Raw genomic sequence first — 13,290 nt, forward strand, 5'->3', positions numbered from 1 at the left:
ATATAAGCAAACATGATACAACTGAACATAATCTCTACTAACCACATTATTCAAGGAACTTATTACTAAATGAAAGAAATTCTCTTTTTAATTTGAAGTTGTAACTATCTTTTTGTGATAATCGAAGAAACAGAAGTTTTGATCCTGAAAGAGTGTGTGTGTAAGTAAAAGGAAGCATGGCCCACATAAGGCAGCTTGTAAAGCAATCATACAGATGGGAAAGGAGTAAGTGTAGGCCGAAGGAGGAGGCCATTTATGAGTCCAGCGCATAACAGGGAAATTCTGGTAACAGTCTCAAGGCTGAAGTGCTGTTAATATTTATAATTACTTGAAGCCAGGTAACATCCTAACATAAAATGGGGAGTTTTTTCAGATCATGGGTGATATGCATAAAGACAATAAGTACTTCCCACTCACGTACTTGGAGTTTTAACTCGCAGTCGCATGCATAAGAACGAGTGAGAAGTCCACTCACTCAAAACTCACAGAGCGTGACGTCACTCAGTCACTCATTTCCAGGAGTGCTTGCTCCAGAATGGTATGCATAAAGATCAAGTGGCAATAGTTTATACTCAGAAATCAGCGAGTTACCTCCGCAGTTGACTCATGAAGAATTATAAGAGCTACAGGTGCAATAATGGAGTATTTTTTGGATGTTGCAGGAAGAAGGAAGACCTATAAACCTCGTCGAGACTCAGTTATCCTTAATTATAAAAAACTTTATAGGTTTGAAAAGGAAAATGTGCATTGGATCATACAGTAAACAAAACATGTCCCGACATTATTAACTGCTAATTTAAAAAAAACAAAAAAAATAGTATTGTAAAGGTGGGACCTCTGACTGTACCTTTAAAAAAGTATACTAACGACAATATGGGCTTTGCAATGAAATTCATTGAATTCAACACTATCTTTAGTGCCAGGGCTTAAGAGTACGTCATTCTATGTTTGGGCTCTGATACTACAAATCTTTCCTTTTTATTTTTAAAGTGAGCAGGAGAAAATCATTACTGAAAAATCTATTTCCTGAATGTTGATTTTTAGTGATATTAATTTTTTTACAATTAAAGTTGTTACATCTAGAAGTACCAACCCCTGTTCAGAAAATTATTTTTCTACTTAGATTCTTTTCAAGTCCTGACATGGAAGACACGGAAGAAAGTGGAGTATGGAACAGAATTTCACCCGTTTAATCTACCGCTAAATATAATATCTGCCAGGACCATAGGACCTTCGAACAGAAAGTGAAACATAAAATAAATTAATGTGAAAAATAATACAAATACAGATTTGAACGTTGTTTGAACACATTTAATTTGACACTACATTTCTCTCTCCTCCTTTTCTCCATTTCCCACAATAATTTCTCTTCTTTCAATTCAAAACTTGCAACTGTTTTATTAGCACTCGTTTTTGCAACTCCGCTAATTACATTTCCGCACCGGCTTTTTCTTTTTTTTCTCCTTCATGTCCAACTTTCTTTCCTGGGTGTGTTGTCAGTGTGTTGGTACAGATTCTAGGGTGGTTGTGGTGGAAGACATAAAGATGTACCTGGGTCATGTGCTGATCAAGAAGCCTGCACTGCTGATTTTACTTCTGCAATATTATTAGAAATATTCAGTAATGCAATTATAATTCATGTTGTACAGTCATTTTAAATATTTTGATTTCAGTACAATTATTTATTGTTTCATGACACTTTTCTTAACTTGTAGTTTGTTTATTGATGGATATGTGTCACTTTCCATTATATCCAGTAATTCTTTTCCACAATTTTAGGTGGAATGGTTTGTTTCCTGGATGATCACCTGCAATACTGCTGCTTTCTTTTTTTTCTTTTCTTTTTTTCTGGTAGCTGAGATTTTGAAAATAGGATGAGTTAGACTTCGATACATAGACTATACGAAACCTGCCTGAAATTCAGTACCGTCCTCCTTCATGGTAAATTAAAAAAAACACTTCAATTATTCTTGAAACCGTAACCCGTAAACCTACCTCACTGCGCCTCAGTTCCCAGAAGCTATGTGTCAGCAAGCATCAGTTTACACTTGGAACATTTAGATCCTTCACCTGGAGGTCCTGGATTCAATTCCCAGACAGGTCAGGGAATTTTACCTGGATCTGAGGGCTGGTTTGAGGTCAACTCAGCTTACGTGATTACAAGTGAGCTATCCGACGGTTAGAAGGCAACACAGTTCTAGAAAATCAAGAATAATGGCCGAGATAATTCGTCACACTGACCATGCGTCACCTCGTAATTTGCAGGCCTTCGGGCTGAGCAGCAGCCACTTGGTAGGCCAAGGCACATGAGGATTGTAGTGACATGAGGTTGGTTGGTTGTAACAGATATATATATGCAATTTTAGTGTACTTTACCTGAAGAAATTAACTGAATTACATAATTACAAAATATGCATTTTATAATGGCATCTTCGAACTAACATGAAAAGCAGCACTTCTTTTCTCTCACTAATTTTACAAACTGTGATCCACATGTCAGAGCAATACTGATACTACATGTAACACTTTACTGTATTCACGAGGGAAAACGACATTTCACAAATATGTCGGCTTATGTTGAGCCGAACATATTTATAAAGAACAATGCAAGTTTCTTTACAATTCGGAGTAAGTTTGAATCAACATTAATTCAAAACTAAACCATTCCTCCTTCATGAAATCTGTTACTAAAAGCAGATTACTATTTCAAGTCAATTATATCCAATTGCTGTAGTATATCAATGAAGATCAAATGCAAACTTTCACTTCTTAGCAAAAGGTACTTATTGTCATCAACGGTAGTGATAACTAGACATCTTAAATAATCATCTCTAAAAGTATACATTTTAACCCAAAATACTGGTGGATGGGAAGCGTAAAATAAAAATAATCAACCCACTAAGGGTGGAATTCAATATAATAAATCTCATAACAGGGTTGCCCACGAGTGGAATGTAATATTTTAAACAGTCAAAGATACATGTTACCGGCACACATAGCACTCAAAAAGCTCGACAGATGGCAGTAACGATACTTTTATCTCTGGGGAATCACCGAAGACTGTCGCTATCACTTTTCTGGCTTATTACAAGCACAAGAAGCAAACGTCATTACATACATGCTCGTGAGTTTTGAGAAAACTGACTTTTTTTTTTTTTTTTTCTTCAATTTATACTGTTATTCTGCATCAAGGACATTAAGAAAGAAAGCCAGTAAGCAAGAGATTCTATCGATTTTGGACTCCACGGATAAAGATGAATGTGACTTTCCGTTTGAAGAGCCAGAGGATGAAAATTCCACTGGTGAGTCTTCTGACTGCAAGAACGATTGAAATGTCCAGGAGAATTAAACAGTTGATGAATGGACTGACAGGAGTAATTTTGACCCAGGACCTTTGACCACAATTCCAATACATAAAATACACTCCAGGAAAATGAAAATGAACACCATGAATTCCTCGACCCAGCAGAGAGAACTATTGATGATGATGATGATGATGATGCTTGTTGTTTAAAGGGGCCTAACATCTACATCATCGGCCCCTAACGGTACGAAATGAGGCAAAATGCAATGACAGTTTAACAGTACAAAATTCATCCACTGACCAGAATTCAAAATGTAATGATGAATATGAACATAAAACAATCAGTGGATCCAACCCGCAATGCCTCATCTTCCCAAGAACTATATGACTGACGGGACAGCTTCAAAAGCACAATCCTGAATCGATGATGTTTGTTGGCTAAAGGGGTTCAATATCCACGTCCGCGGTCCCTCATTATGGTACTTATCACTAGTAAAGTAGAACCATGGTATTTCTCAAGTTGCGGTACTAATCACGGTATGCACTAACCAGTGTCTTGGTAGGTGTGCTAGGTACCAACTGATGAGCCCAGCTTAGCATACGGGGGCGAAACGCTGGCAACCAGGAATGAGTTAGCTGGAAAACTTATAATGTCCAATAACGGACCATTTATATTGGTATTATAAATTTACTCATTCGGAACAAATATTTCAGATGGGAATAAACATCTATATAAACTAATCAAAGGTACGTAAATACTATGGTCCTAGTCACAAGTATTGGACATCGTACAGGTAACGCAAACCTATGGTGTTTCTCACATAGGGACTTGTACAATCCCGTGGTGTTCGTCACATAGCGGATACAAATCGCAGCAAAACAGTGTCGATCATATAGTGGTACTAATCATAGGCAACGCCCATACCCGTGGTGTTTCTCACATAATGGTACAAATCACAGGCAACATAAGCCCATGATGATCCGCACATAGTGGTACTACTCACAGGTATTGAAAACCCACAGTGAACCACTCCTGCTGCTACTAACCACAAACCTATTGTGTACCTAACATAGTGGTACTACTGGCAAGTAAAGGCGACCCATGGCTTTCCCTGCATGATGGTACTAATAACAGGTAGCTTCATGGTTCTAATTCAGTCATCCCTTGGTCTCCCCTTTTAGTCACCTTTTATGACAGGCAGGGGATACCATGGGTGTATTCTTTGGCTGCGAAACCCCCCGGTCGCCCCCCCTCCACACACACACACACACACACACGCACACGCACACACACACAGAGAGAGAGAGAGAGAGAGATAGAGAGAGAGAAAACAGAAGAAAAAATAGAGATTCATCAATTTGAAAAACGAAGTAATGAATGAAGAAAGGCAAGGGCCATGAAGGGCGTGAAAATGAAAGACTCCATAGGCCTCGAATGCTCTAATACCGTGGGGGTCAGAAAAGAACAAGAGTTGACCAAGAGGGGTCGGACATGATAGATAAAAGTGGGGAGCCTGACAGAGGTAAGTGGAAGCAATGCCAGGAGTCAGCTAAGGGCTCCGTGGTCGCCAACCCACGCTCCCAAGTTGAGAGCCCCTGGGGCCCCTTTTACTTGCCTCTTACAACAGGCAGGGGATACTGTCCCCCATCCACAGGGGGTGAACACGTGAATGTTCAAAATGCCCTCAGTCTATTATATATCAGCTTGTCAATTTCCTTCTACATCAAGTATTGACTACTGCTTCAAGCCATCAATTACGTTACTTACAATCAAATGAATACTCCTTTAAGTGTACAACGTATGAATTTCTCAATGTATTATCATTGTATTGTATTGTATATTCAACATTGAACCAATTTTAAATTCTTTATACTATGTATTAGCTTGTCAATTTCCTTCAACGTCAAGCACTGACTATGGCTTCAAGCCATCAATTATGTTACTTACAATCAAATGACGTCATTAAGTGAACTACATACAAATTTATCATTGCATTAGAATTTTAATTATTTCAGAAACATTTTTATGATGAACTGTAAACTTTATCTCACACACATCATCTTCCAACATATTTTAGAATAATCCTTAACCAGGTACCCGGTAAAAATTAGGTTTTGATATTGACTAAAAAAGCCTCATAAGAAAAGGCGAAACATGTCTCATTATATCTAAACAATGTTTTAACTCATATGTTAACATTCTGTATTGTATTGAATAGGTGGCAAAATAATGAATATTTTCTTGGTTCATGGTGTGGGTTACTGTAGTCACGTCCTAGTTCGTGAACCATGGGCAACGGCTGAGTGGCCTAGTAACTGGTCCTGAGAGTCGGGATACCAGTTGCTATGGAATGGGAGTGGGCATCACGAATATATTCTGAGTCATGGCCCTCCTTGTGTTCAGGCGGCTAGGACTATACAATTCACCGGTGGTCCATAACCCATTAGAGCGGAGATCCTCACTTGGACTATGTGCAAGTAGGGCAGCATCCTGCTTCATAAATTTACCGAGCTCAGAAAATGTTAAGCAAGCCTTGGACCTATGGGAGTAACGGAGTCCCACTCCAATTTGACAGGCGACGGACTCCTTAGAAACAACTTTGCGAACAAAATGGAATTCGATGGGGAGCTATCAATATTAGAAAGAAAGTAGAACTAGCTGAGTCAGCAAAGAGGATGCATCTCGATGTGCTAGGAATAAGTGATATTAGGGTAAGGGGAGATAACGAGGAAAAGATAGGAGATTATAAAGTGTACTTGATGGGGGTTAGAAAGGGAAGGGCAGAGTCTGAAGTAGGGTTCTTTATCAGGAATACCATTGCACGCAACATAGTTTCTGTTAGGCACGTAAATTAGGGAATGATCTGGGTAGATTTGTCAGCTGGTGGAATTAGGACTAGAATTGTCTCCTTGTATTCACCATGTCAGGGTGCAGATGAGGATGTTCACAAGTTTCATGAAGCATTGAGTGACATCGTGGTCAGGGTCAACAGCAAGGATAGAATAGTGCTAATGGGTGATTTCAATGCAAGAGTTGGGGATAGAACTGAAGGATATGAAAGGGTGATTGGTAAATGTGGGGAAGATATGGAAGCTAATGTGAATGGAAGCGTTTGCTGGACTTCCTTGCTAGTATGGGTTTAGTTGTTACTAATATATTCTTCAAGCATAAGGCTATTCACCGCTATACATGGGAGGCCAGGGGTACCAGATCCATAATAGATTATATCTTAACCGACTTTGAATTCAGGAAATCAGTTAGGAATGTACGAGTTTTCCGGGGATTTTTCGATGACACCGACCACTATTGATCTGTAGTGAACTAAGTATCTCTAGGCCTAGGGTAGAGAAAGTAAAATCTGCCTGCAAACGAATAAGGGTAGAAAATCTCTAGGACGAGGAAATTAGACAGAAGTACAGGGATATGATTAATGAGAAGTTTCGAGCAGTAGACAGTAAGCAGGTTCAGGATATAGATGTTGCTAGTTGCTTTACGTCGCACCAACACAGATAGGTCTTATGGCGACGATGGGACAGGAAAGGGCTAGGAGTGGGAAGGAAGCAGCCGTGGCCTTAATTAAGGTACAGCCCCAGCATTTGCCTAGTGTGAAAATGGGAAACCATAGAAAGCCATTGTCAGGGCTGCCGACAGTGGGGTTCAAACCTACTATCTCCTGAATACTGGATACTGGCAGCACTTAAGCGAGTGCAGCCATCGAGCTCGGTCAGGATATAGAAAGTGAATGGGTGGCATACAGCGATGCTGTAGTAGATACAGCAAGGGAATACCTAGGAACAACTGTGTGTAAAGATGGGAAAAGGCGAACATCTTGGTGGAATGATGGAGTGAGAGCAGCTTGTAAAAAAAAAAGAGAGCTTATCAGAAATGGCTCCAGACAAGGGCCGAGGCAGACAGAGATTTGTACGTAGATGAACCCAAAAGGAAATCGTGGGAAGATTTTGGTAAAAAACTGGAAAGGCTAGGTCAAGCAGCAGGGAAACCTTTCTGGACAGTAATAAAGAATCTTAGGAAGGGAGGGAAAAAGGAAATGAACAATGGTTTGAATAATTTCGGTACACTCATAATAGATCCCAGGGAATCACTGGAGAGGTGGAGGGAATGTTTTGAACATCTTCTCAATGTAAAAGGAAATCATCCTGGTGGTGTTGCGAACAGCCAAGCTCATGGGGAGGAGGAAAATGATGTTGGTGAAATTATGCTTGAGGAAGTGGAAAGGATAGTAAATAAACTCCATTGTCATAAAGCAGCAGCAATAGATGAAATTAGACCTAAAATGCTGACGAATAGTGGGAAGGCAGGGATGAAATGGCTTCATAGAGTATTAAAATTAGCATGGAGTGTTGGTAAGGTACCTTCAGATTAGACAATAGCAGTAATTGCACCTATCTATAAGCAAGGGAACAGGAAGGATTGCAACAACTATCGAGGTATCTCATTGATTAGCATACCAAGCAAAGTATTCACTGGCATCTTGGAAGGGAGGGTGCAATCAGTTGTTGAGAGGAAGTTGGATGAAAACCAGTGTGGTATCAGACCACAGAGAGGCTGTCAGGATCAGATTTTCAGTATGCGCCAGGTAAGTGAAAAATGCTACGAGAGGAATAGGCAATTGTGTTTATGTTTCGTAGATCTAGAGAAAGCACATGACAGGGTTCCAAGGGAAAAGATGTTCTCTATACTGGGGGGACTACGGAATTAAAGATAGATTATTAAAATGAATGAAAGGCATTTATGTTGACAATTGTGCTTCAGTGAGAATTGATGGTAGAATGAGTTCTTGGTTCAGGGTACTTACAGGGGTTAGACAAGGCTGTAATCTTTCACCTTTGCTGTTCGTAGTTTACATGGATCATCTGCTGAAAGGTATAAAATGGCAGGGAGGGATTCAGTTAGGTGGAAATGTAGTAAGCAGTCTGGCCTATGCTGACGACTTGGTCTTAATGGCAGATTGTGAGGAAAGCCTGCAGTCTAATATCTTGGAACTTGAAAATAGGTGCAATGAGTATGGAATGAAAATTAGCCTCTCGAAGACTAAATTGATGTCAGTAGGTAAGAAATTCAACAGAATTGAATTTCAGATTGGTGATACAAAGCTAGAACAGGTCGATAATTTCAAGTATTTAGGTTGTGTGTTCTCCCAGGATGGTAATATAGTAAGTGAGATTGAATCAAGGTGTCGTAAGGCTAATGCAGTGAGCTCGCAGTTGCGATCAACAGTATTCTGTAAGAAAGAAGTCGGCTCCCAGATGAAACTATCTTTACATCGGTCTGTTTTTAGACCAACTTTGCTTTACGGGAACGAAAGTTGGGTGGACTCAGGATATTTTATTCATAAGTTAGAAGTAACAGGCATGAATGTAGCAAGAATGATTGCTAGTACAAACAGGTGGGAACAATGGCAGGAGGGTATTCGGAATGAGGAGATAAAGGTTAATTTAGGAATGAACTCGATGGATGAAGCTGTACGCATAAATCGGCTTCGGTGGTGGGGTCATGTGAGGCGAATGGAGGAGGATATGTTACCTAGGAGAATAATGGACTCTGTTATGGAGGGTAAGAGAAGTAGAGGTAGACCAAGATGATGATGGTTAGACTCGGTTTCTAACGATTTAAAGATAAGAGGTATAGAACTAAATGAGGCCACAACACTAGTTGCAAATCAAGGATTGTGGCGAGGTTTAGTAAATTCACAGAGGCTTGCAGACTGAACGCTGAAAGGCATAACAGTCTATAATGATAATGCATGTATGTTCTTATATACATTACATGATACTTTCAATACGGACCAAAAATGATCTTCATTACGTGTAAAAATGTAACAATTGTGAATATCTCAGTTATTATTCACTGTACAGTAAAAAACCATTGGAACTGGAAATTATGTTTTGCACAATTCTTAGGTACAGTTCTGGTATCTGAGTAGCATTATTACATCACAAATTTAACTGGAAAGCGAAAAGCAAAAAACAAAAACAAAAAAAACAAAACAAAAAAAAGCCAGAAATAACTGTTGTCTTCTGTAGCCTGTCAGGAAACTTGTCTGATTGCCGACAACAATCCCAAATACCGAATATTCTCTCAGTGTTCTCCCTACAACCTTTTTAATGGGTGTACCACTCGGCTAACATAACATTAATACATATATGAGTCATTAAGTGTTCCAAATTATAATTTAAATACTGTAAAACTGTTTATTTTAATGATAAATCATTATTATCAGCATAACTGCATCAGTCACATCAGAGTTTAAATTGTTCGCGTGACTTCCACGTAATGTCTGCATGCGAGAGTGGTGTCTGAATTAGTGTGAAATCCCATGTGAGCACTCTCTTCTACAGGACATCACAAACCCGTATGGCAATCTACAGCAACCGAGGAGTAAACCCCGGTGTTACACAATTATGAACGAGCAGTAAAATGCTAGAAGTTCAAGACACTCTCTTATGTCTTGTTCGTGATAACACCAAAATAGTTCAATTTTGCAGTTAATGTTTACCTGTCTGATATTGTTATTAATGCCCTGAGGGGAATACATAAATGTTTTATCATAGTATTAATTTTTTTTAAAGGAGTATTTCCCTCTTAGTTTCTCATTCCTGACAGCCGGCTGACAAGAATTTCTCGGAAGAACGCTGTCTCTGATTCAGTGGGTTGAGAAAGGGAAGGAAGGGGGCAATAGAATGAGACACCTGAGTAAAGCCTGTGTTAAGATTGCATGTTAAGAGTAACAAAGATGTCTTTTTACTGAATAGTAATAGTAGTAAAGTAATGGAACTGTCACAGTTCCTAGTAAAATAATAATTCCTTTAAATGGAATGTATTATATTTTCACCATGGACATAAATACATACGTTAGTTCATGTTTCAGTCACTGAGACTTCCATCGGCTAATAACTCGTTGAGCAAGCTGTGATGTCATAGGATGGAATTGTATCATTCTTTGTTTACTGCGTGACGTAAAAGACCATTTGCATAATATTTTGAGTTGGGATGATTTAATTCCCCGAAGAAGGTCCCACTAACGTAAACATGTACTAATAAATATATTTATATCCATAAGTATTGAATGGTGGAAATATAAAATATTCCATTTAAAGGAATAATAATTATTTTTATTAGTTAATGTCAATACAGAACAAACATGATACTCATCAACAGCATTATACAGATTACGTAGCTACTGCGGTCCAAGGCAGAACTTTTGAAGAGGTGGAGATAAAGCTGACTACGGCAGTTGAAGATCTGGCCAAATATTATGATGATAATTGATGCCTGATCCGGAAAAGAAGCAGGTATGTGCATTTCATCTCAGAAACAGGGAAGCCAGAAAGAAGTTAAACAACATGGTGGGGACAACAACTGTCTCACTGTGATTCCTCAAAATATCTAGGAGTAGTTGGATAACTCTCTCACATTCAAAACTCACTGCGAAGAGATGAAGCAGAAAGTATTTGCTAGAAATAACATAATTCGTAAACTAACTGGCACCACCTGGGGAACTTCGTACATCTGCCTTGGCATTGTGCTTCTCAGCAGCAGAATACTCGGCACCAGTGTGGTGGAACTCCGCACATGTTAGATTGATGTAGCTCTGAATGAGACTGGACGCAGCGTGACAGGATGTCTGAGGCCATCTCCTATCCCTAAAATATATCAAATCATGGAAATAGCACCACCAGATATCCAGAGAACAACAGCTGCAGAAATGAAGAAGAAGCAGCACCAGGAATCTGATCCGAGACTCTGCTGTACAGACACAAACAACAACTTTCAAGGCTGTGATCATGAAAGAGCTTCTTGGAGTCAACGGTAGCAATTACATTATCACCTAGTAAACGTCGACTCAAGCTGTGGTGAGATTTGTTACCTGAAGAGCATTGGGAGAACGTTAAGGAGATACCTTCGGCGGGCTGTCATTTGCTGTATGCTGCATGGAAAACATTAAATAGGCTAAGAACTGGAGTGTCCAGGTGCAAGGTGAATCTGAAGAAATGGGGATACATCACTGAAGACGAGCATTGCGAGTGTACTGATTTACAGGACCTACAACATCTGTTGATCTGCAGAAACCTGCCTGAAAGTTGCAGCATGAACGATCAAATTTTTACTAACGATAAGGCCATCAAGACTGCTAAATTTTGGTCCTCACATTCCATTTACTAATGTAGTTTGTATACTTAAGGGCCCCATACACACGCAGACTTCTGGAATACTTACCAGCACAGACTTGCCTCCAGGAGTTGCCCACACACGCTCAGACTAAATGATTATTTACCGAGGAAATTGAATACATCACGCTCAGCTGTTTTTCTGTTTAAGATTATGCACTTCAGATGGTTGAAAAACGTATATGGATTGAAATTAATTAGATAGTCAGTATAGAAGAGTTGTTAATGGACACAATGTAGCGCTCTGCACGAAGAAGACGCGAAAAAAAAATCAGATTTAATATTTGTAGGTTATCACATTTACATTTTCTGCTGCAACCCTGAGATAGCAATTTCATCGCAAAGTCTCTGGCTGAATTCAAGCAGCGCCAGAATTTCAGAGATTTGCCTGCAGACTTTTTGTCGGCAGACTTATCGGCCATACACACAGAGACATGTCTGAAGACACTGGTTTGCACAGACTTACCTCCGACTAAGTCTGCGCGTGTATGGGGCCCTTTACAGATTTCTGTAACTATGTGAAATTGTTATCCTGGACACGTAAAAATAAATAGAATTAACCTTTCCTTCCGACAAATTCCTGGATCCACATATTTCCTAATTTGTCTGTCTGTCAAGATTATCTTAACATTTACAAGGGAGAGAACGGTAAGCAAGATGCCAAATGAGGAAAATAAATTTTCCCATATCTGAATGTATAACTTACAATAAATAAATTTTCTCATACTGAATGTATAGTAAATACGGATGTAAGTACATTCTGTTTCAAGCCCTCCTAGGTCAAAACGTTAACTGACTTACTCGGTCTTTGTACTGATTACTGGCTGAAGTACCAGTCTTCGTACAGATTTATGATAAAGAATTAAATGATTATTTCGTTTATTTTAACTTGCCCCAACTGGAGATTGCCCCTGAGGATAAAGTATACAGTAGAACAACAAATTTTAAAAGTAATTGAGAGTTGATTGCATAACAATTGGTTAACTACATTTGAAGTATGTTATTGCATTAAAAAGTATGAGAGATACAGGGTGTTTCAAAAAGAATATACGTATTTCAAATGCACATATTTATTAAACTGTAAGACATACGAATATGAAACTTCACACACATTTTTTCGAACCTCTCAAGTTCAGATTACAGATGTTCAGTATGTCCTCCATCAGCGACATGAACAATATCACAACGATACTCAAATTCCTCCCATACTCGGGCAAGCATGTCCTTCGTCACTGATGTTATGGTAGTATGGATCCGGTTCTTCAACTCTTCCAGGTTCTGTGGGAGTGGTGGTACATAAATGTTGTCCTTAACGAAACCCCATAGGAAGATGTCACAGGGTGGAGCCCAGCTGAGACATGCTAAGTCGCCAGCTCCTTGACGACCAATCCAACGGTTCGGTAGAGTTTCTTGATTTACAAGTTTCGTTTCCGTATTGATAGTTCACTAATATATAGATAAGAAAAGGTTCCACCTTATTAATATAATTTTATTATTAACTACAGGACCGGTTTCGACCCTAAACAGTCATCATCAGCTGTACATTGATACCTTTACATATGTCAAATAATAGTTAATGTGCCTTTCTAAATGGAGAAGCCATGGGGAAGCATTATGTCCAAGCGTCCAAATTGGGCATGTTTGAGAGTAAAATATAATTCAGGTACTTAGGTGTGGAGTTATCTTTTAGGCCTAAAATTCGTTTGTGGAACTTAACTTAAACTTAATTCTAAATTACATGTACATTAAACACTTTAAAATACATAGTGCTTGTTAAAATCACATATTAAAATACA

The 13,290-nt window shown here is 39.0% G+C and overlaps 1 protein-coding gene across 6 annotated transcripts in view; it reads right to left on the reverse strand.

Annotated features, from left to right (window-relative positions):
• Nucleotides 1-13,290, reverse strand: part of E(bx) (nucleosome-remodeling factor subunit NURF301 E(bx)) — a 464,290-nt gene that overhangs the window by 393,131 nt on the left and 57,869 nt on the right. The window lies entirely within an intron of this gene.

This window comes from Anabrus simplex, chromosome 13 (genome assembly GCF_040414725.1).
Source record: "Anabrus simplex isolate iqAnaSimp1 chromosome 13, ASM4041472v1, whole genome shotgun sequence".
Classification (NCBI taxonomy): Eukaryota; Metazoa; Arthropoda; class Insecta; order Orthoptera; family Tettigoniidae; genus Anabrus; species Anabrus simplex.